The sequence below is a fragment of the Watersipora subatra genome, chromosome 11 (assembly GCF_963576615.1).
Source record: "Watersipora subatra chromosome 11, tzWatSuba1.1, whole genome shotgun sequence".
Lineage (NCBI taxonomy): Eukaryota > Metazoa > Bryozoa > Gymnolaemata > Cheilostomatida > Watersiporidae > Watersipora > Watersipora subatra.
The window spans coordinates 12,486,763-12,507,804 of NC_088718.1; the positions used below are offsets into that span (position 1 = coordinate 12,486,763).

General features: G+C 39.6%; 13 non-coding genes across 13 annotated transcripts; 8 read left to right on the plus strand and 5 right to left on the minus strand.

The window, feature by feature from the left end:
• Positions 1–1,751: 1,751 nt before the first annotated feature.
• LOC137409131 (5S ribosomal RNA) lies at positions 1,752–1,870 on the minus strand. Its single transcript, XR_010980372.1, has one exon. It is a non-coding gene; the product is annotated as a 5S ribosomal RNA (ribosomal RNA).
• Positions 1,871–2,004: 134 nt separating this feature from the next.
• On the plus strand, positions 2,005–2,123 carry LOC137409142 (5S ribosomal RNA). Its single transcript, XR_010980382.1, has one exon. It is a non-coding gene; the product is annotated as a 5S ribosomal RNA (ribosomal RNA).
• Positions 2,124–4,290: 2,167 nt separating this feature from the next.
• LOC137409310 (5S ribosomal RNA) lies at positions 4,291–4,409 on the minus strand. The gene has a single exon (XR_010980537.1). It is a non-coding gene; the product is annotated as a 5S ribosomal RNA (ribosomal RNA).
• A 134-nt stretch (positions 4,410–4,543) lies between these two features.
• On the plus strand, positions 4,544–4,662 carry LOC137409669 (5S ribosomal RNA). Its single transcript, XR_010980878.1, has one exon. It is a non-coding gene; the product is annotated as a 5S ribosomal RNA (ribosomal RNA).
• Positions 4,663–6,834: 2,172 nt separating this feature from the next.
• On the minus strand, positions 6,835–6,953 carry LOC137409311 (5S ribosomal RNA). Its single transcript, XR_010980538.1, has one exon. It is a non-coding gene; the product is annotated as a 5S ribosomal RNA (ribosomal RNA).
• A 134-nt stretch (positions 6,954–7,087) lies between these two features.
• On the plus strand, positions 7,088–7,206 carry LOC137409670 (5S ribosomal RNA). The gene has a single exon (XR_010980879.1). It is a non-coding gene; the product is annotated as a 5S ribosomal RNA (ribosomal RNA).
• A 2,120-nt stretch (positions 7,207–9,326) lies between these two features.
• LOC137409196 (5S ribosomal RNA) lies at positions 9,327–9,445 on the plus strand. Its single transcript, XR_010980433.1, has one exon. It is a non-coding gene; the product is annotated as a 5S ribosomal RNA (ribosomal RNA).
• A 2,093-nt stretch (positions 9,446–11,538) lies between these two features.
• Positions 11,539–11,657, minus strand: LOC137409313 (5S ribosomal RNA). Its single transcript, XR_010980539.1, has one exon. It is a non-coding gene; the product is annotated as a 5S ribosomal RNA (ribosomal RNA).
• A 134-nt stretch (positions 11,658–11,791) lies between these two features.
• On the plus strand, positions 11,792–11,910 carry LOC137409672 (5S ribosomal RNA). The gene has a single exon (XR_010980881.1). It is a non-coding gene; the product is annotated as a 5S ribosomal RNA (ribosomal RNA).
• Positions 11,911–14,062: 2,152 nt separating this feature from the next.
• On the plus strand, positions 14,063–14,181 carry LOC137409197 (5S ribosomal RNA). The gene has a single exon (XR_010980434.1). It is a non-coding gene; the product is annotated as a 5S ribosomal RNA (ribosomal RNA).
• A 2,093-nt stretch (positions 14,182–16,274) lies between these two features.
• On the minus strand, positions 16,275–16,393 carry LOC137409284 (5S ribosomal RNA). Its single transcript, XR_010980512.1, has one exon. It is a non-coding gene; the product is annotated as a 5S ribosomal RNA (ribosomal RNA).
• A 134-nt stretch (positions 16,394–16,527) lies between these two features.
• LOC137409673 (5S ribosomal RNA) lies at positions 16,528–16,646 on the plus strand. Its single transcript, XR_010980882.1, has one exon. It is a non-coding gene; the product is annotated as a 5S ribosomal RNA (ribosomal RNA).
• Positions 16,647–18,816: 2,170 nt separating this feature from the next.
• Positions 18,817–18,935, plus strand: LOC137409198 (5S ribosomal RNA). The gene has a single exon (XR_010980435.1). It is a non-coding gene; the product is annotated as a 5S ribosomal RNA (ribosomal RNA).
• Positions 18,936–21,042: the final 2,107 nt, after the last annotated feature.

Genomic DNA, 21,042 nt, shown 5'->3' on the forward strand with positions numbered 1-21,042 from the left:
TAGATCTTATTAGTTTACCGGCTATCTCATGTCTACGCGTGTAAAGACAGGTGAGTAGAAAGCGCCGTTCTTTGGCTTGTTCTTCTCATCTACGAGTTCGAAAGAAAACAGCCCTACATAGAAAGCTTTTACTTACGCGAACAGGTGTGTTAAAAAGATGTTCACGTCGAACCAAATAAAGCGATGCTTTAGAAATGGTGTAATAGCCTCCAAACGAGTACGCTCGCGTTCGACCGCCGCGCGAGTAGCTTCAACTCCTAACGAAACAATCGTAGTACGTCTACTATATACACGTGTAAATTAGGATTCGTTTGCTCTCTCAACATCTGAAAGAGCGGTTAATCGCGCTGCAACGAAACATTCATGCGTACCATGTAAACTAGGATTCGTTCGCTCTCTCAATATTTGAAAGAGCGGTCAATCGCGCTGCCGGTTATTCGTCCAGCTCGCTCATTAGCTATGAAAAGCTATCGAGTTACTTCGAACGCATAGCTTAAAACTTTGCCATTGCGTAACGAATATTCCCGGCTCAAACGAATCGTTGATATTGTGCAAATTAGGAGTCGTGTGTACTCTCATACTTCGACGGCGTGGTTGTTCGCGCTCGATAATATTCGACTCGTTCACTCATTGGCTAAACGCATAGCGTTCAAGATCTCGCCGATTCGTACGAAGGTTGCAGGCTCGTTACCGCCGCTTCACGCGCTTTAGATTATTTCGTCAGCATTTTGAAAACTACGGTAAATATTTTCCTTTTAAATAATTATAATTGCGTGGAAATGACCTTACGCGAAAGTAGGCTTTTCGCTAGAGATAATTCCGCAAAGATAAAAACTGATGGAGCAACCTTAGCTACGCGCTGGCCCGCGCTCATCACCGAACTTAGATGCCGTCGTAACGTAGATTCCACGTTCCGGTTTGTAATTTGTTTCGAAACTTTTTGACACAATTTACCTTTTAGACTTTTACGCATCCGCGAGTACGGTTTTGTTTCATCACGATCGAAGACGATCGCTCGAGTTTACATTACGAGAATGCGTATTTTGCGGCGAAAGGCCGAGTCGAGTTTCGTTTAGTTATTTATTTTAGCTTTTAGGTAAACTCGTAACGCCGACATACGAGTTGCGCAATTAAAAGGAAATCTTAACGCGAGTTTCTTGAGCTATTACGCCGCGCAAAATGAAAACGAATCGAAATTATATCCTCTTTAAAATACACGGGTAGCAGCGGCGCATGGCTGGTGAAGATGAGGAGATTGAAGCTAGCCGGATAGCATCAAGTACTAATAATATTCATATTATCCAGTTTCGGCTAAAACCTTTGAATGGAAATGATTTTTTATTTTATATCAAAAGATAGAGCGAATTAAAAGACTTTTAAATGGAAATGATTTTTTATTTTATATCAAAAGATAGAGCAAATTAAAAGACTTTTAAATGGAAATGATTTTTTATTTTATATCAAAAGATAGAGCGACTTAAAAGACTTTTAAATGGAAATGATTTTTTGTTTTAAATCAAGAGATAGAGCGAATTAAAAGACTTTTAAATGGAAATGATTTTTTATTTTACATCAAGAGATAGAGCGAATTAAAAGACTTTCAAGCGGAAATGATTTTTTATTTTACATCAAGAGATAGAGCGGATTAAAAGACTTTCAAGCGGAAATGATTTTTTATTCTATATCAAGAGATAGAGTGAATTAAAGAAGCTTGAAAATTCTAAATTAGTATAATTTTGATAAAAACTAAAGGTCTACAGCACCCAGTATTCCCAGGCGGTCACCCATCCAAGTACTAACCGGGCTCGACGTTGCTTAGCTTCAGTGATCGGACGAGAACTGGCGTTTTCAACGTGATATGGCCGTAGACATTTAGTAAGCTTCAACAGACGCTAATGAGAAACGTGGCAATAATCAGCGAACGCCCATTGGACAATATAGTCACGGCTTGGTGAGCATTATTATAACTCTGCGTTAATAGCGTGTCTCGAAGAGTGCATCAGTGTCTACGGCCATATCACGTTGAAAACGCCAGTTCTCGTCCGATCACTGAAGCTAAGCAACGTCGAGCCCGGTTAGTACTTGGATGGGTGACCGCCTAGGAATACCGGGTGCTGTAGACTTTTTATTTATTTTTACATCTTGCTATCTTCATCGCGATCTTCGCGCTATCTTCATCTACATGTACATGTACATGTACATGTTCATGTACTACGTATGCGTTATATATATATACATATACTATGTACTATGTACTATGTACTACGTACGTGTAGTGTGTAACAGTATATATAACTTTGCTGCTGCATTTCCGCGTCAAAACCCTTCTGGCAAGCGTGATCAATTAAAGCGCGACACTTTTTGTAGTCGAAGGATGTACTCTACTCGTGTATAATGAAAACTGTTGCAGCGTCCGATCTCAACATAAAAATAACATATTCTCACTTTTAATCCGAAGAAATCTCTTTTAAAGGAAGTTTGTTACTTTTTCTCGACATAAAGTGACGCGCTATCGTAGATCTTATTAGTTTACCGGCTATCTAATGTCTACGCGTGTAAAGACAGGTGAGTAGAAAGCGCCGTTCTTTGGCTTGTTCTTCTCATCTACGAGTTCGAAAGAAAACAGCCCTACATAGAAAGCTTTTACTTACGCGAACAGGTGTGTTAAAAAGATGTTCACGTCGAACCAAATAAAGCGATGCTTTAGAAATGGTGTAATAGCCTCCAAACGAGTACGCTCGCGTTCGACCGCCGCGCGAGTAGCTTCAACTCCTAACGAAACAATCGTAGTACGTCTACTATATACACGTGTAAATTAGGATTCGTTTGCTCTCTTAACATCTGAAAGAACGGTTAATCGCGCTGCAACGAAACATTCATGCGTACCATGTAAACTAGGATTCGTTCGCTCTCTCAATATTTGAAAGAGCGGTCAATCGCGCTGCCGGTTATTCGTCCAGCTCGCTCATTAGCTATGAAAAGCTATCGAGTTACTTCGAACGCATAGCTTAAAACTTTGCCATTGCGTAACGAATATTCCCGGCTCAAACGAATCGTTGATATTGTGCAAATTAGGAGTCGTGTGTACTCTCATACTTCGACGGCGTGGTTGTTCGCGCTCGATAATATTCGACTCGTTCACTCATTGGCTAAACGCATAGCGTTCAAGATCTCGCCGATTCGTACGAAGGTTGCAGGCTCGTTACCGCCGCTTCACGCGCTTTAGATTATTTCGTCAGCATTTTGAAAACTACGGTAAATATTTTCCTTTTAAATAATTATAATCGCGTGGAAATGACCTTTCGCGAAAGTAGGCTTTTCGCTAGAGATAATTCCGCAAAGATAAAAACTGATGGAGCAACCTTAGCTACGCGCTGGCCCGCGCTCATCACCGAACTTAGTTGCCGTCGTAACGTAGATTCCACGTTCCGGTTTGTAATTCGTTTCAAAACTTTTTGACACAATTTACCTTTTAGACTTTTACGCATCCGCGAGTACGGTTTTGTTTCATCACGATCGAAGACGATCGCTCGAGTTTACATTACGAGAATGCGTATTTTGCGGCGAAAGGTCGAGTCGAGTTTCGTTTAGTTATTTATTTTAGCTTTTAGGTAAACTCGTAACGCCGACATACGACTTGCGCAATTAAAAGGAAATCTTAACGCGAGTTTCTTGAGCTATTACGCCGTGCAAAATGAAAACGAATCGAAATTATATCCTCTTTAAAATACACGGGTAGCAGCGGCGCATGGCTGGTGAAGATGAGGAGATTGAAGCTAGCCGGATAGCATCAAGTACTAATAATATTCATATTATCCAGTTTCGGCTAAAATGGAAATGAATGGAAATGAAATGACCTTTGAATGGAAATGATTTTTTATTTTATATCAAAAGATAGAGCGAATTAAAAGACTTTTAAATGGAAATGATTTTTTATTTTATATCAAAAGATAGAGCGAATTAAAAGACTTTTAAATGGAAATGATTTTTTATTTTATATCAAAAGATAGAGCGAATTAAAAGACTTTTAAATGGAAATGATTTTTTGTTTTAAATCAAGAGATAGAGCGAATTAAAAGACTTTTAAATGGAAATGATTTTTTATTTTACATCAAGAGATAGAGCGAATTAAAAGACTTTCAAGCGGAAATGATTTTTTATTTTACATCAAGAGATAGAGCGAATTAAAAGACTTTTAAGCGGAAATGATTTTTTATTCTATATCAAGAGATAGCGTGAATTAAAGAAGCTTGAAAATTCTAAATTAGTATAATTTTGATAAAAACTAAAGGTCTACAGCACCCGGTATTCCCAGGCGGTCACCCATCCAAGTACTAACCGGGCTCGACGTTGCTTAGCTTCAGTGATCGGACGAGAACTGGCGTTTTCAACGTGATATGGCCGTAGACATTTAGTAAGCTTCAACAGACGCTAATGAGAAACGTGGCAATAATCAGCGAACGCCCATTGGACAATATAGTCACGGCTTGGTGAGCATTATTATAACTCTGCGTTAATAGCGTGTCTCGAAGAGCGCATCAGTGTCTACGGCCATATCACGTTGAAAACGCCAGTTCTCGTCCGATCACTGAAGCTAAGCAACGTCGAGCCCGGTTAGTACTTGGATGGGTGACCGCCTGGGAATACCGGGTGCTGTAGACTTTTTATTTATTTTTACATCTTGCTATCTTCATCGCGATCTTCGCGCTATCTTCATCTACATGTACATGTACATGTACATGTACATGTACATGTACATGTACATGTTCATGTACATGAACATGTACTACGTATGCGTTATATATATATACATATACTATGTACTATGTACTATGTACGTGTAGTGTGTAACAGTATATATAACTTTGCTGCTGCATTTCCGCGTCAAAACCCTTCTGGCAAGCGTGATCAATTAAAGCGCGACACTTTTTGTAGTCGAAGGATGTACTCTACTCGTGTATAACGAAAACTGTTGCAGCGTCCGATCTCAACATAAAAATAACATATTCTCACTTTTAATCCGAAGAAATCTCTTTTAAAGGAAGTTTGTTACTTTTTCTCGACATAAAGTGACGCGCTATCGTAGATCTTATTAGTTTACCGGCTATCTCATGTCTACGCGTGTAAAGACAGGTGAGTAGAAAGCGCCGTTCTTTGGCTTGTTCTTCTCATCTACGAGTTCGAAAGAAAACAGCCCTACATAGAAAGCTTTTACTTACGCGAACAGGTGTGTTAAAAAGATGTTCACGTCGAACCAAATAAAGCGATGCTTTAGAAATGGTGTAATAGCCTCCAAACGAGTACGCTCGCGTTCGACCGCCGCGCGAGTAGCTTCAACTCCTAACGAAACAATCGTAGTACGTCTACTATATACACGTGTAAATTAGGATTCGTTTGCTCTCTTAACATCTGAAAGAGCGGTTAATCGCGCTGCAACGAAACATTCATGCGTACCATGTAAACTAGGATTCGTTCGCTCTCTCAATATTTGAAAGAGCGGTCAATCGCGCTGCCGGTTATTCGTCCAGCTCGCTCATTAGCTATGAAAAGCTATCGAGTTACTTCGAACGCATAGCTTAAAACTTTGCCATTGCGTAACGAATATTCCCGGCTCAAACGAATCGTTGATATTGTGCAAATTAGGAGTCGTGTGTACTCTCATACTTCGACGGCGTGGTTGTTCGCGCTCGATAATATTCGACTCGTTCACTCATTGGCTAAACGCATAGCGTTCAAGATCTCGCCGATTCGTACGAAGGTTGCAGGCTCTTTACCGCCGCTTCACGTGCTTTAGATTATTTCGTCAGCATTTTGAAAACTACGGTAAATATTTTCCTTCTAAATAATTATAATCGCGTGGAAATGACCTTACGCGAAAGTAGGCTTTTCGCTAGAGATAATTCCGCAAAGATAAAAACTGATGGAGCAACCTTAGCTACGCGCTGGCCCGCGCTCATCACCGAACTTAGTTGCCGTCGTAACGTAGATTCCACGTTCCGGTTTGTAATTCGTTTCGAAACTTTTTGACACAATTTACCTTTTAGACTTTTACGCATCCGCGAGTACGGTTTTGTTTCATCACGATCGAAGACGATCGCTCGAGTTTACATTACGAGAATGCGTATTTTGCGGCGAAAGGCCGAGTCGAGTTTCGTTTAGTTATTTATTTTAGCTTTTAGGTAAACTCGTAACGCCGACATACGAGTTGCGCAATTAAAAGGAAATCTTAACGCGAGTTTCTTGAGCTATTACGCCGCGCAAAATGAAAACGAATCGAAATTATATCCTCTTTAAAATACACGGGTAGCAGCGGCGCATGGCTGGTGAAGATGAGGAGATTGAAGCTAGCCGGATAGCATCAAGTACTAATAATATTCATATTATCCAGTTTCGGCTAAAACCTTTGAATGGAAATGATTTTTTATTTTATATCAAAAGATAGAGCGAATTAAAAGACTTTTAAATGGAAATGATTTTTTATTTTATATCAAAAGATAGAGCGAATTAAAAGACTTTTAAATGGAAATGATTTTTTATTTTATATCAAAAGATAGAGCGAATTAAAAGACTTTTAAATGGAAATGATTTTTTGTTTTAAATCAAGAGATAGAGCGAATTAAAAGACTTTTAAATGGAAATGATTTTTTATTTTACATCAAGAGATAGAGCGAATTAAAAGACTTTCAAGCGGAAATGATTTTTTATTTTACATCAAGAGATAGAGCGAATTAAAAGACTTTCAAGCGGAAATGATTTTTTATTCTATATCAAGAGATAGAGTGAATTAAAGAAGCTTGAAAATTCTAAATTAGTATAATTTTGATAAAAACTAAAGGTCTACAGCACCCGGTATTCCCAGGCGGTCACCCATCCAAGTACTAACCGGGCTCGACGTTGCTTAGCTTCAGTGATCGGACGAGAACTGGCGTTTTCAACGTGATATGGCCGTAGACATTTAGTAACCTTCAACAGACGCTAATGAGAAACGTGGCAATAATCAGCGAACGCCCATTGGACAATATAGTCACGGCTTGGTGAGCATTATTATAACTCTGCGTTAATAGCGTGTCTCGAAGAGCGCGTCAGTGTCTACGGCCATATCACGTTGAAAACGCCAGTTCTCGTCCGATCACTGAAGCTAAGCAACGTCGAGCCCGGTTAGTACTTGGATGGGTGACCGCCTGGGAATACCGGGTGCTGTAGACTTTTTATTTATTTTTACATCTTGCTATCTTCATCGCGATCTTCGCGCTATCTTCATCTACATGTACATGTACATGTACATGTTCATGTACATGAACATGTACTACGTATGCGTTATATATATATACATATACTATGTACTATGTACTACGTATGTGTAGTGTGTAACAGTATATATAACTTTGCTGCTGCATTTCCGCGTCAAAACCCTTCTGGCAAGCGTGATCAATTAAAGCGCGACACTTTTTGTAGTCGAAGGATGTACTCTACTCGTGTATAACGAAAACTGTTGCAGCGTCCGATCTCAACATAAAAATAACATATTCTCACTTTTAATCCGAAGAAATCTCTTTTAAAGGAAGTTTGTTACTTTTTCTCGACATAAAGTGACGCGCTATCGTAGATCTTATTAGTTTACCGGCTATCTAATGTCTACGCGTGTAAAGACAGGTGATTAGTAAGCGCCGTTCTTTGGCTTGTTCTTCTCATCTACGAGTTCGAAAGAAAACAGCCCTACATAGAAAGCTTTTACTTACGCGAACAGGTGTGTTAAAAAGATGTTCACGTCGAACCAAATAAAGCGATGCTTTAGAAATGGTGTAATAGCCTCCAAACGAGTACGCTCGCGTTCGACCGCCGCGCGAGTAGCTTCAACTCCTAACGAAACAATCGTAGTACGTCTACTATATACACGTGTAAATTAGGATTCGTTTGCTCTCTCAACATCTGAAAGAGCGGTTAATCGCGCTGCAACGAAACATTCATGCATACCATGTAAACTAGGATTCGTTCGCTCTCTCAATATTTGAAAGAGCGGTCAATCGCGCTGCCGGTTATTCGTCCAGCTCGCTCATTAGCTATGAAAAGCTATCGAGTTACTTCGAACGCATAGCTTAAAACTTTGCCATTGCGTAACGAATATTCCCGGCTCAAACGAATCGTTGATATTGTGCAAATTAGGAGTCGTGTGTACTCTCATACTTCGACGGCGTGGTTGTTCGCGCTCGATAATATTCGACTCGTTCACTCATTGGCTAAACGCATAGCGTTCAAGATCTCGCCGATTCGTACGAAGGTTGCAGGCTCGTTACCGCCGCTTCACGCGCTTTAGATTATTTCGTCAGCATTTTGAAAACTACGGTAAATATTTTCCTTTTAAATAAGTATAATCGCGTGGAAATGACCTTACGCGAAAGTAGGCTTTTCGCTAGAGATAATTCCGCAAAGATAAAAACTGATGGAGCAACCTTAGCTACGCGCTGGCCCGCGCTCATCACCGAACTTAGTTGCCGTCGTAACGTAGATTCCACGTTCCGGTTTGTAATTCGTTTCGAAACTTTTTGACACAATTTACCTTTTAGACTTTTACGCATCCGCGAGTACGGTTTTGTTTCATCACGATCGAAGACGATCGCTCGAGTTTACATTACGAGAATGCGTATTTTGCGGCGAAAGGCCGAGTCGAGTTTCGTTTAGTTATTTATTTTAGCTTTTAGGTAAACTCGTAACGCCGACATACGAGTTGCGCAATTAAAAGGAAATCTTAACGCGAGTTTCTTGAGCTATTACGCCGCGCAAAATGAAAACGAATCGAAATTATATCCTCTTTAAAATACACGGGTAGCAGCGGCGCATGGCTGGTGAAGATGAGGAGATTGAAGCTAGCCGGATAGCATCAAGTACTAATAATATTCATATTATCCAGTTTCGGCTAAAACCTTTGAATGGAAATGATTTTTTATTTTATATCAAAAGATAGAGCGAATTAAAAGACTTTTAAATGGAAATGATTTTTTATTTTATATCAAAAGATAGAGCGAATTAAAAGACTTTTAAATGGAAATGATTTTTTATTTTACATCAAGAGATAGAGCGAATTAAAAGACTTTCAAGCGGAAATGATTTTTTATTCTATATCAAGAGATAGAGTGAATTAAAGAAGCTTGAAAATTCTAAATTAGTATAATTTTGATAAAAACTATTTAGTACATTTAGTAAGCTTCAACAGACGCTAATGAGAAACGTGGCAATAATCAGCGAACGCCCATTGGACAATATAGTCACGGCTTGGTGAGCATTATTATAACTCTGCGTTAATAGCGTGTCTCGAAGAGCGCATCAGTGTCTACGGCCATATCACTTTGAAAACGCCAGTTCTCGTCCGATCACTGAAGCTAAGCAACGTCGAGCCCGGTTAGTACTTGGATAGGTGACCGCCTGGGAATACCGGGTGCTGTAGACTTTTTATTTATTTTTACATCTTGCTATCTTCATCGCGATCTTCGCGCTATCTTCATCTACATGTACATGTACATGTACATGTACATGAACATGTACTACGTATGCGTTATATATATATACATATACTATGTACTATGTACTATGTACTACGTACGTGTAGTGTGTAACAGTATATATAACTTTGCTGCTGCATTTCCGCGTCAAAACCCTTCTGGCAAGCGTGATCAATTAAAGCGCGACACTTTTTGTAGTCGAAGGATGTACTCTACTCGTGTATAACGAAAACTGTTGCAGCGTCCGATCTCAACATAAAAATAACATATTCTCACTTTTAATCCGAAGAAATCTCTTTTAAAGGAAGTTTGTTACTTTTTCTCGACATAAAGTGACGCGCTATCGTAGATCTTATTAGTTTACCGGCTATCTAATGTCTACGCGTGTAAAGACAGGTGAGTAGTAAGCGCCGTTCTTTGGCTTGTTCTTCTCATCTACGAGTTCGAAAGAAAACAGCCCTACATAGAAAGCTTTTACTTACGCGAACAGGTGTGTTAAAAAGATGTTCACGTCGAACCAAATAAAGCGATGCTTTAGAAATGGTGTAATAGCCTCCAAACGAGTACGCTCGCGTTCGACCGCCGCGCGAGTAGCTTCAACTCCTAACGAAACAATCGTAGTACGTCTACTATATACACGTGTAAATTAGGATTCGTTTGCTCTCTCAACATCTGAAAGAGCGGTTAATCGCGCTGCAACGAAACATTCATGCGTACCATGTAAACTAGGATTCGTTCGCTCTCTCAATATTTGAAAGAGCGGTCAATCGCGCTGCCGGTTATTCGTCCAGCTCGCTCATTAGCTATGAAAAGCTATCGAGTTACTTCGAACGTATAGCTTAAAACTTTGCCATTGCGTAACGAATATTCCCGGCTCAAACGAATCGTTGATATTGTGCAAATTAGGAGTCGTGTGTACTCTCATACTTCGACGGCGTGGTTGTTCGCGCTCGATAATATTCGACTCGTTCACTCATTGGCTAAACGCATAGCGTTCAAGATCTCGCCGATTCGTACGAAGGTTGCAGGCTCGTTACCGCCGCTTCACGCGCTTTAGATTATTTCGTCAGCATTTTGAAAACTACGGTAAATATTTTCCTTTTAAATAATTATAATCGCGTGGAAATGACCTTACGCGAAAGTAGGCTTTTCGCTAGAGATAATTCCGCAAAGATAAAAACTGATGGAGCAACCTTAGCTACGCGCTGGCCCGCGCTCATCACCGAACTTAGTTGCCGTCGTAACGTAGATTCCACGTTCCGGTTTGTAAATCGTTTCGAAACTTTTTGACACAATTTACCTTTTAGACTTTTACGCATCCGCGAGTACGGTTTTGTTTCATCACGATCGAAGACGATCGCTCGAGTTTACATTACGAGAATGCGTATTTTGCGGCGAAAGGCCGAGTCGAGTTTCGTTTAGTTATTTATTTTAGCTTTTAGATAAACTCGTAACGCCGACATACGAGTTGCGCAATTAAAAGGAAATCTTAACGCGAATTTCTTGAGCTATTACGCCGCGCAAAATGAAAACGAATCGAAATTATATCCTCTTTAAAATACACGGGTAGCAGCGGCGCATGGCTGGTGAAGATGAGGAGATTGAAGCTAGCCGGATAGCATCAAGTACTAATAATATTCATATTATCCAGTTTCGGCTAAAACCTTTGAATGGAAATGATTTTTTATTTTATATCAAAAGATAGAGCGAATTAAAAGACTTTTAAATGGAAATGATTTTTTATTTTATATCAAAAGATAGAGCGAATTAAAAGACTTTTAAATGGAAATGATTTTTTGTTTTAAATCAAGAGATAGAGCGAATTAAAAGACTTTTAAATGGAAATGATTTTTTATTTTACATCAAGAGATAGAGCGAATTAAAAGACTTTCAAGCGGAAATGATTTTTTATTTTACATCAAGAGATAGAGCGAATTAAAAGACTTTCAAGCGGAAATGATTTTTTATTCTATATCAAGAGATAGAGTGAATTAAATAAGCTTGAAAATTCTAAATTAGTATAATTTTGATAAAAACTAAAGGTCTACAGCACCCGGTATTCCCAGGCGGTCACCCATCCAAGTACTAACCGGGCTCGACGTTGCTTAGCTTCAGTGATCGGACGAGAACTGGCGTTTTCAACGTGATATGGCCGTAGACATTTAGTAAGCTTCAACAGACGCTAATGAGAAACGTGGCAATAATCAGCGAACGCCCATTGGACAATATAGTCACGGCTTGGTGAGCATTATTATAACTCTGCGTTAATAACGTGTCTCGAAGAGCGCTTCAGTGTCTACGGCCATATCACGTTGAAAACGCCAGTTCTCGTCCGATCACTGAAGCTAAGCAACGTCGAGCCCGGTTAGTACTTGGATGGGTGACCGCCTGGGAATACCGGGTGCTGTAGACTTTTTATTTATTTTTACATCTTGCTATCTTCATCGCGATCTTCGCGCTATCTTCATCTACATGTACATGTACATGTACATGTACATGTACATGTACATGTTCATGTACATGAACATGTACTACGTATGTGTTATATATATATACATATACTATGTACTATGTACTATGTACTATGTACTACGTACGTGTAGTGTGTAACAGTATATATAACTTTGCTGCTGCATTTCCGCGTCAAAACCCTTCTGGCAAGCGTGATCAATTAAAGCGCGACACTTTTTGTAGTCGAAGGATGTACTCTACTCGTGTATAACGAAAACTGTTGCAGCGTCCGATCTCAACATAAAAATAACATATTCTCACTTTTAATCCAAAGAAATCTCTTTTAAAGGAAGTTTGTTACTTTTTCTCGACATAAAGTGACGCGCTATCGTAGATCTTATTAGTTTACCGGCTATCTAATGTCTACGCGTGTAAAGACAGGTGAGTAGTAAGCGCCGTTCTTTGGCTTGTTCTTCTCATCTACGAGTTCGAAAGAAAACAGCCCTACATAGAAAGCTTTTACTTACGCGAACAGGTGTGTTAAAAAGATGTTCACGTCGAACCAAATAAAGCGATGCTTTAGAAATGGTGTAATAGCCTCCAAACGAGTACGCTCGCGTTCGACCGCCGCGCGAGTAGCTTCAACTCCTAACGAAACAATCGTAGTACGTCTACTATATACACGTGTAAATTAGGATTCGTTTGCTCTCTCAACATCTGAAAGAGCGGTTAATCGCGCTGCAACGAAACATTCATGCGTACCATGTAAACTAGGATTCGTTCGCTCTCTCAATATTTGAAAGAGCGGTCAATCGCGCTGCCGGTTATTCGTCCAGCTCGCTCATTAGCTATGAAAAGCTATCGAGTTACTTCGAACGCATAGCTTAAAACTTTGCCATTGCGTAACGAATATTCCCGGCTCAAACGAATCGTTGATATTGTGCAAATTAGGAGTCGTGTGTACTCTCATACTTCGACGGCGTGGTTGTTCGCGCTCGATAATATTCGACTCGTTCACTCATTGGCTAAACGCATAGCGTTCAAGATCTCGCCGATTCGTACGAAGGTTGCAGGCTCGTTACCGCCGCTTCACGCGCTTTAGATTATTTCGTCAGCATTTTGAAAACTACGGTAAATATTTTCCTTTTAAATAAGTATAATCGCGTGGAAATGACCTTACGCGAAAGTAGGCTTTTCGCTAGAGATAATTCCGCAAAGATAAAAACTGATGGAGCAACCTTAGCTACGCGCTGGCCCGCGCTCATCACCGAACTTAGTTGCCGTCGTAACGTAGATTCCACGTTCCGGTTTGTAATTCGTTTCGAAACTTTTTGACACAATTTACCTTTTAGACTTTTACGCATCCGCGAGTACGGTTTTGTTTCATCACGATCGAAGACGATCGCTCGAGTTTACATTACGAGAATGCGTATTTTGCGGCGAAAGGCCGAGTCGAGTTTCGTTTAGTTATTTATTTTAGCTTTTAGGTAAACTCGTAACGCCGACATACGAGTTGCGCAATTAAAAGGAAATCTTAACGCGAGTTTCTTGAGCTATTACGCCGCGCAAAATGAAAACGAATCGAAATTATATCCTCTTTAAAATACACGGGTAGCAGCGGCGCATGGCTGGTGAAGATGAGGAGATTGAAGCTAGCCGGATAGCATCAAGTACTAATAATATTCATATTATCCAGTTTCGGCTAAAACCTTTGAATGGAAATGATTTTTTATTTTATATCAAAAGATAGAGCGAATTAAAAGACTTTTAAATGGAAATGATTTTTTATTTTATATCAAAAGATAGAGCGAATTAAAAGACTTTTAAATGGAAATGATTTTTTATTTTACATCAAGAGATAGAGCGAATTAAAAGACTTTCAAGCGGAAATGATTTTTTATTCTATATCAAGAGATAGAGTGAATTAAAGAAGCTTGAAAATTCTAAATTAGTATAATTTTGATAAAAACTATTTAGTACATTTAGTAAGCTTCAACAGACGCTAATGAGAAACGTGGCAATAATCAGCGAACGCCCATTGGACAATATAGTCACGGCTTGGTGAGCATTATTATAACTCTGCGTTAATAGCGTGTCTCGAAGAGCGCATCAGTGTCTACGGCCATATCACTTTGAAAACGCCAGTTCTCGTCCGATCACTGAAGCTAAGCAACGTCGAGCCCGGTTAGTACTTGGATAGGTGACCGCCTGGGAATACCGGGTGCTGTAGACTTTTTATTTATTTTTACATCTTGCTATCTTCATCGCGATCTTCGCGCTATCTTCATCTACATGTACATGTACATGTACATGTACATGAACATGTACTACGTATGCGTTATATATATATACATATACTATGTACTATGTACTATGTACTACGTACGTGTAGTGTGTAACAGTATATATAACTTTGCTGCTGCATTTCCGCGTCAAAACCCTTCTGGCAAGCGTGATCAATTAAAGCGCGACACTTTTTGTAGTCGAAGGATGTACTCTACTCGTGTATAACGAAAACTGTTGCAGCGTCCGATCTCAACATAAAAATAACATATTCTCACTTTTAATCCGAAGAAATCTCTTTTAAAGGAAGTTTGTTACTTTTTCTCGACATAAAGTGACGCGCTATCGTAGATCTTATTAGTTTACCGGCTATCTAATGTCTACGCGTGTAAAGACAGGTGAGTAGTAAGCGCCGTTCTTTGGCTTGTTCTTCTCATCTACGAGTTCGAAAGAAAACAGCCCTACATAGAAAGCTTTTACTTACGCGAACAGGTGTGTTAAAAAGATGTTCACGTCGAACCAAATAAAGCGATGCTTTAGAAATGGTGTAATAGCCTCCAAACGAGTACGCTCGCGTTCGACCGCCGCGCGAGTAGCTTCAACTCCTAACGAAACAATCGTAGTACGTCTACTATATACACGTGTAAATTAGGATTCGTTTGCTCTCTCAACATCTGAAAGAGCGGTTAATCGCGCTGCAACGAAACATTCATGCGTACCATGTAAACTAGGATTCGTTCGCTCTCTCAATATTTGAAAGAGCGGTCAATCGCGCTGCCGGTTATTCGTCCAGCTCGCTCATTAGCTATGAAAAGCTATCGAGTTACTTCGAACGTATAGCTTAAAACTTTGCCATTGCGTAACGAATATTCCCGGCTCAAACGAATCGTTGATATTGTGCAAATTAGGAGTCGTGTGTACTCTCATACTTCGACGGCGTGGTTGTTCGCGCTCGATAATATTCGACTCGTTCACTCATTGGCTAAACGCATAGCGTTCAAGATCTCGCCGATTCGTACGAAGGTTGCAGGCTCGTTACCGCCGCTTCACGCGCTTTAGATTATTTCGTCAGCATTTTGAAAACTACGGTAAATATTTTCCTTTTAAATAATTATAATCGCGTGGAAATGACCTTACGCGAAAGTAGGCTTTTCGCTAGAGATAATTCCGCAAAGATAAAAACTGATGGAGCAACCTTAGCTACGCGCTGGCCCGCGCTCATCACCGAACTTAGTTGCCGTCGTAACGTAGATTCCACGTTCCGGTTTGTAAATCGTTTCGAAACTTTTTGACACAATTTACCTTTTAGACTTTTACGCATCCGCGAGTACGGTTTTGTTTCATCACGATCGAAGACGATCGCTCGAGTTTACATTACGAGAATGCGTATTTTGCGGCGAAAGGCCGAGTCGAGTTTCGTTTAGTTATTTATTTTAGCTTTTAGATAAACTCGTAACGCCGACATACGAGTTGCGCAATTAAAAGGAAATCTTAACGCGAATTTCTTGAGCTATTACGCCGCGCAAAATGAAAACGAATCGAAATTATATCCTCTTTAAAATACACGGGTAGCAGCGGCGCATGGCTGGTGAAGATGAGGAGATTGAAGCTAGCCGGATAGCATCAAGTACTAATAATATTCATATTATCCAGTTTCGGCTAAAACCTTTGAATGGAAATGATTTTTTATTTTATATCAAAAGATAGAGCGAATTAAAAGACTTTTAAATGGAAATGATTTTTTATTTTATATCAAAAGATAGAGCGAATTAAAAGACTTTTAAATGGAAATGATTTTTTGTTTTAAATCAAGAGATAGAGCGAATTAAAAGACTTTTAAATGGAAATGATTTTTTATTTTACATCAAGAGATAGAGCGAATTAAAAGACTTTCAAGCGGAAATGATTTTTTATTTTACATCAAGAGATAGAGCGAATTAAAAGACTTTCAAGCGGAAATGATTTTTTATTCTATATCAAGAGATAGAGTGAATTAAAGAAGCTTGAAAATTCTAAATTAGTATAATTTTGATAAAAACTAAAGGTCTACAGCACCCGGTATTCCCAGGCGGTCACCCATCCAAGTACTAACCGGGCTCAACGTTGCTTAGCTTCAGTGATCGGACGAGAACTGGCGTTTTCAACGTGATATGGCCGTAGACATTTAGTAAGCTTCAACAGACGCTAATGAGAAACGTGGCAATAATCAGCGAACGCCCATTGGACAATATAGTCACGGCTTGGTGAGCATTATTATAACTCTGCGTTAATAACGTGTCTCGAAGAGCGCTTCAGTGTCTACGGCCATATCACGTTGAAAACGCCAGTTCTCGTCCGATCACTGAAGCTAAGCAACGTCGAGCCCGGTTAGTACTTGGATGGGTGACCGCCTGGGAATACCGGGTGCTGTAGACTTTTTATTTATTTTTACATCTTGCTATCTTCATCGCGATCTTCGCGCTATCTTCATCTACATGTACATGTACATGTACATGTACATGTACATGTACATGTACATGTACATGTACATGTTCATGTACATGAACATGTACTACGTATGTGTTATATATATATACATATACTATGTACTATGTACTATGTACTATGTACTACGTACGTGTAGTGTGTAACAGTATATATAACTTTGCTGCTGCATTTCCGCGTCAAAACCCTTCTGGCAAGCGTGATCAATTAAAGCGCGACACTTTTTGTAGTCGAAGGATGTACTCTACTCGTGTATAACGAAAACTGTTGCAGCGTCCGATCTCAACATAAAAATAACATATTCTCACTTTTAATCCAAAGAAATCTCTTTTAAAGGAAGTTTGTTACTTTTTCTCGACATAAAGTGACGCGCTATCGTAGATCTTATTAGTTTACCGGCTATCTAATGTCTACGCGTGTAAAGACAGGTGAGTAGTAAGCGCCGTTCTTTGGCTTGTTCTTCTCATCTACGAGTTCGAAAGAAAACAGCCCTACATAGAAAGCTTTTACTTACGCGAACAGGTGTGTTAAAAAGATGTTCACGTCGAACCAAATAAAGCGATGCTTTAGAAATGGTGTAATAGCCTCCAAACGAGTACGCTCGCGTTCGACCGCCGCGCGAGTAGCTTCAACTCCTAACGAAACAATCGTAGTACGTCTACTATATACACGTGTAAATTAGGATTCGTTTGCTCTCTCAACATCTGAAAGAGCGGTTAATCGCGCTGCAACGAAACATTCATGCGTACCATGTAAACTAGGATTCGTTCGCTCTCTCAATATTTGAAAGAGCGGTCAATCGCGCTGCCGGTTATTCGTCCAGCTCGCTCATTAGCTATGAAAAGCTATCGAGTTACTTCGAACGCATAGCTTAAAACTTTGCCATTGCGTAACGAATATTCCCGGCTCAAACGAATCGTTGATATTGTGCAAATTAGGAGTCGTGTGTACTCTCATACTTCGACGGCGTGGTTGTTCGCGCTCGATAATATTCGAATCGTTCACTCATTGGCTAAACGCATAGCGTTCAAGATCTCGCCGATTCGTACGAAGGTTGCAGGCTCGTTACCGCCGCTTCACGCGCTTTAGATTATTTCGTCAGCATTTTGAAAACTACGGTAAATATTTTCCTTTTAAATAATTATAATCGCGTGGAAATGACCTTACGCGAAAGTAGGCTTTTCGCTAGAGATAATTCCGCAAAGATAAAAACTGATGGAGCAACCTTAGCTACGCGCTGGCCCGCGCTCATCACCGAACTTAGTTGCCGTCGTAACGTAGATTCCACGTTCCGGTTTGTAATTCGTTTCGAAACTTTTTGACACAATTTACCTTTTAGACTTTTACGCATCCGCGAGTACGGTTTTGTTTCATCACGATCGAAGACGATCGCTCGAGTTTACATTACGAGAATGCGTATTTTGCGGCGAAAGGCCGAGTCGAGTTTCGTTTAGTTATTTATTTTAGCTTTTAGGTAAACTCGTAACGCCGACATACGAGTTGCGCAATTAAAAGGAAATCTTAACGCGAGTTTCTTGAGCTATTACGCCGCGCAAAATGAAAACGAATCGAAATTATATCCTCTTTAAAATACACGGGTAGCAGCGGCGCATGGCTGGTGAAGATGAGGAGATTGAAGCTAGCCGGATAGCATCAAGTACTAATAATATTCATATTATCCAGTTTCGGCTAAAACCTTTGAATGGAAATGATTTTTTATTTTATATCAAAAGATAGAGCGAATTAAAAGACTTTTAAATGGAAATGATTTTTTATTTTATATCAAAAGATAGAGCGAATTAAAAGACTTTTAAATGGAAATGATTTTTTATTTTACATCAAGAGATAGAGCGAATTAAAAGACTTTCAAGCGGAAATGATTTTTTATTCTATATCAAGAGATAGAGTGAATTAAAGAAGCTTGAAAATTCTAAATTAGTATAATTTTGATAAAAACTATTTAGTACATTTAGTAAGCTTCAACAGACGCTAATGAGAAACGTGGCAATAATCAGCGAACGCCCATTGGACAATATAGTCACGGCTTGGTGAGCATTATTATAACTCTGCGTTAATAGCGTGTCTCGAAGAGCGCATCAGTGTCTACGGCCATATCACTTTGAAAACGCCAGTTCTCGTCCGATCACTGAAGCTAAGCAACGTCGAGCCCGGTTAGTACTTGGATAGGTGACCGCCTGGGAATACCGGGTGCTGTAGACTTTTTATTTATTTTTACATATTGCTATCTTAATCGCGATCTTCGCGCTATCTTCATCTACATGTACATGTACATGTACATGTACATGAACATGTACTACGTATGCGTTATATATATATACATATACTATGTACTATGTACTATGTACTACGTACGTGTAGTGTGTAACAGTATATATAACTTTGCTGCTGCATTTCCGCGTCAAAACCCTTCTGGCAAGCGTGATCAATTAAAGCGCGACACTTTTTGTAGTCGAAGGATGTACTCTACTCGTGTATAACGAAAACTGTTGCAGCGTCCGATCTCAACATAAAAATAACATATTCTCACTTTTAATCCGAAGAAATCTCTTTTAAAGGAAGTTTGTTACTTTTTCTCGACATAAAGTGACGCGCTATCGTAGATCTTATTAGTTTACCGGCTATCTAATGTCTACGCGTGTAAAGACAGGTGAGTAGTAAGCGCCGTTCTTTGGCTTGTTCTTCTCATCTACGAGTTCGAAAGAAAACAGCCCTACATAGAAAGCTTTTACTTACGCGAACAGGTGTGTTAAAAAGATGTTCACGTCGAACCAAATAAAGCGATGCTTTAGAAATGGTGTAATAGCCTCCAAACGAGTATGCTCGCGTTCGACCGCCGCGCGAGTAGCTTCAACTCCTAACGAAACAATCGTAGTACGTCTACTATATACACGTGTAAATTAGGATTCGTTTGCTCTCTCAACATCTGAAAGAGCGGTTAATCGCGCTGCAACGAAACATTCATGCGTACCATGTAAACTAGGATTCGTTCGCTCTCTCAATATTTGAAAGAGCGGTCAATCGCGCTGCCGGTTATTCGTCCAGCTCGCTCATTAGCTATGAAAAGCTATCGAGTTACTTCGAACGTATAGCTTAAAACTTTGCCATTGCGTAACGAATATTCCCGGCTCAAACGAATCGTTGATATTGTGCAAATTAGGAGTCGTGTGTACTCTCATACTTCGACGGCGTGGTTGTTCGCGCTCGATAATATTCGACTCGTTCACTCATTGGCTAAACGCATAGCGTTCAAGATCTCGCCGATTCGTACGAAGGTTGCAGGCTCGTTACCGCCGCTTCACGCGCTTTAGATTATTTCGTCAGCATTTTGAAAACTACGGTAAATATTTTCCTTTTAAATAATTATAATCGCGTGGAAATGACCTTACGCGAAAGTAGGCTTTTCGCTAGAGATAATTCCGCAAAGATAAAAACTGATGGAGCAACCTTAGCTACGCGCTGGCCCGCGCTCATCACCGAACTTAGTTGCCGTCGTAACGTAGATTCCACGTTCCGGTTTGTAATTCGTTTCGAAACTTTTTGACACAATTTACCTTTTAGACTTTTACGCATCCGCGAGTACGGTTTTGTTTCATCACGATCGAAGACGATCGCTCGAGTTTACATTACGAGAATGCGTATTTTGCGGCGAAAGGCCGAGTCGAGTTTCGTTTAGTTATTTATTTTAGCTTTTAGGTAAACTCGTAACGCCGACATACGAGTTGCGCAATTAAAAGGAAATCTTAACGCGAGTTTCTTGAGCTATTACGCCGCGCAAAATGAAAACGAATCGAAATTATATCCTCTTTAAAATACACGGGTAGCAGCGGCGCATGGCTGGTGAAGATGAGGAGATTGAAGCTAGCCGGATAGCATCAAGTACTAATAATATTCATATTATCCAGTTTCGGCTAAAACCTTTGAATGGAAATGATTTTTTATTTTATATCAAAAGATAGAGCGAATTAAAAGACTTTTAAATGGAAATGATTTTTTATTTTATATCAAAAGATAGAGCGAATTAAAAGACTTTTAAATGGAAATGATTTTTTATTTTACATCAAGAGATAGAGCGAATTAAAAGACTTTCAAGCGGAAATGATTTTTTATTCTATATCAAGAGATAGAGTGAATTAAAGAAGCTTGAAAATTCTAAATTAGTATAATTTTGATAAAAACTATTTAGTACATTTAGTAAGCTTCAACAGACGCTAATGAGAAACGTGGCAATAATCAGCGAACGCCCATTGGACAATATAGTCACGGCTTGGTGAGCATTATTATAACTCTGCGTTAATAGCGTGTCTCG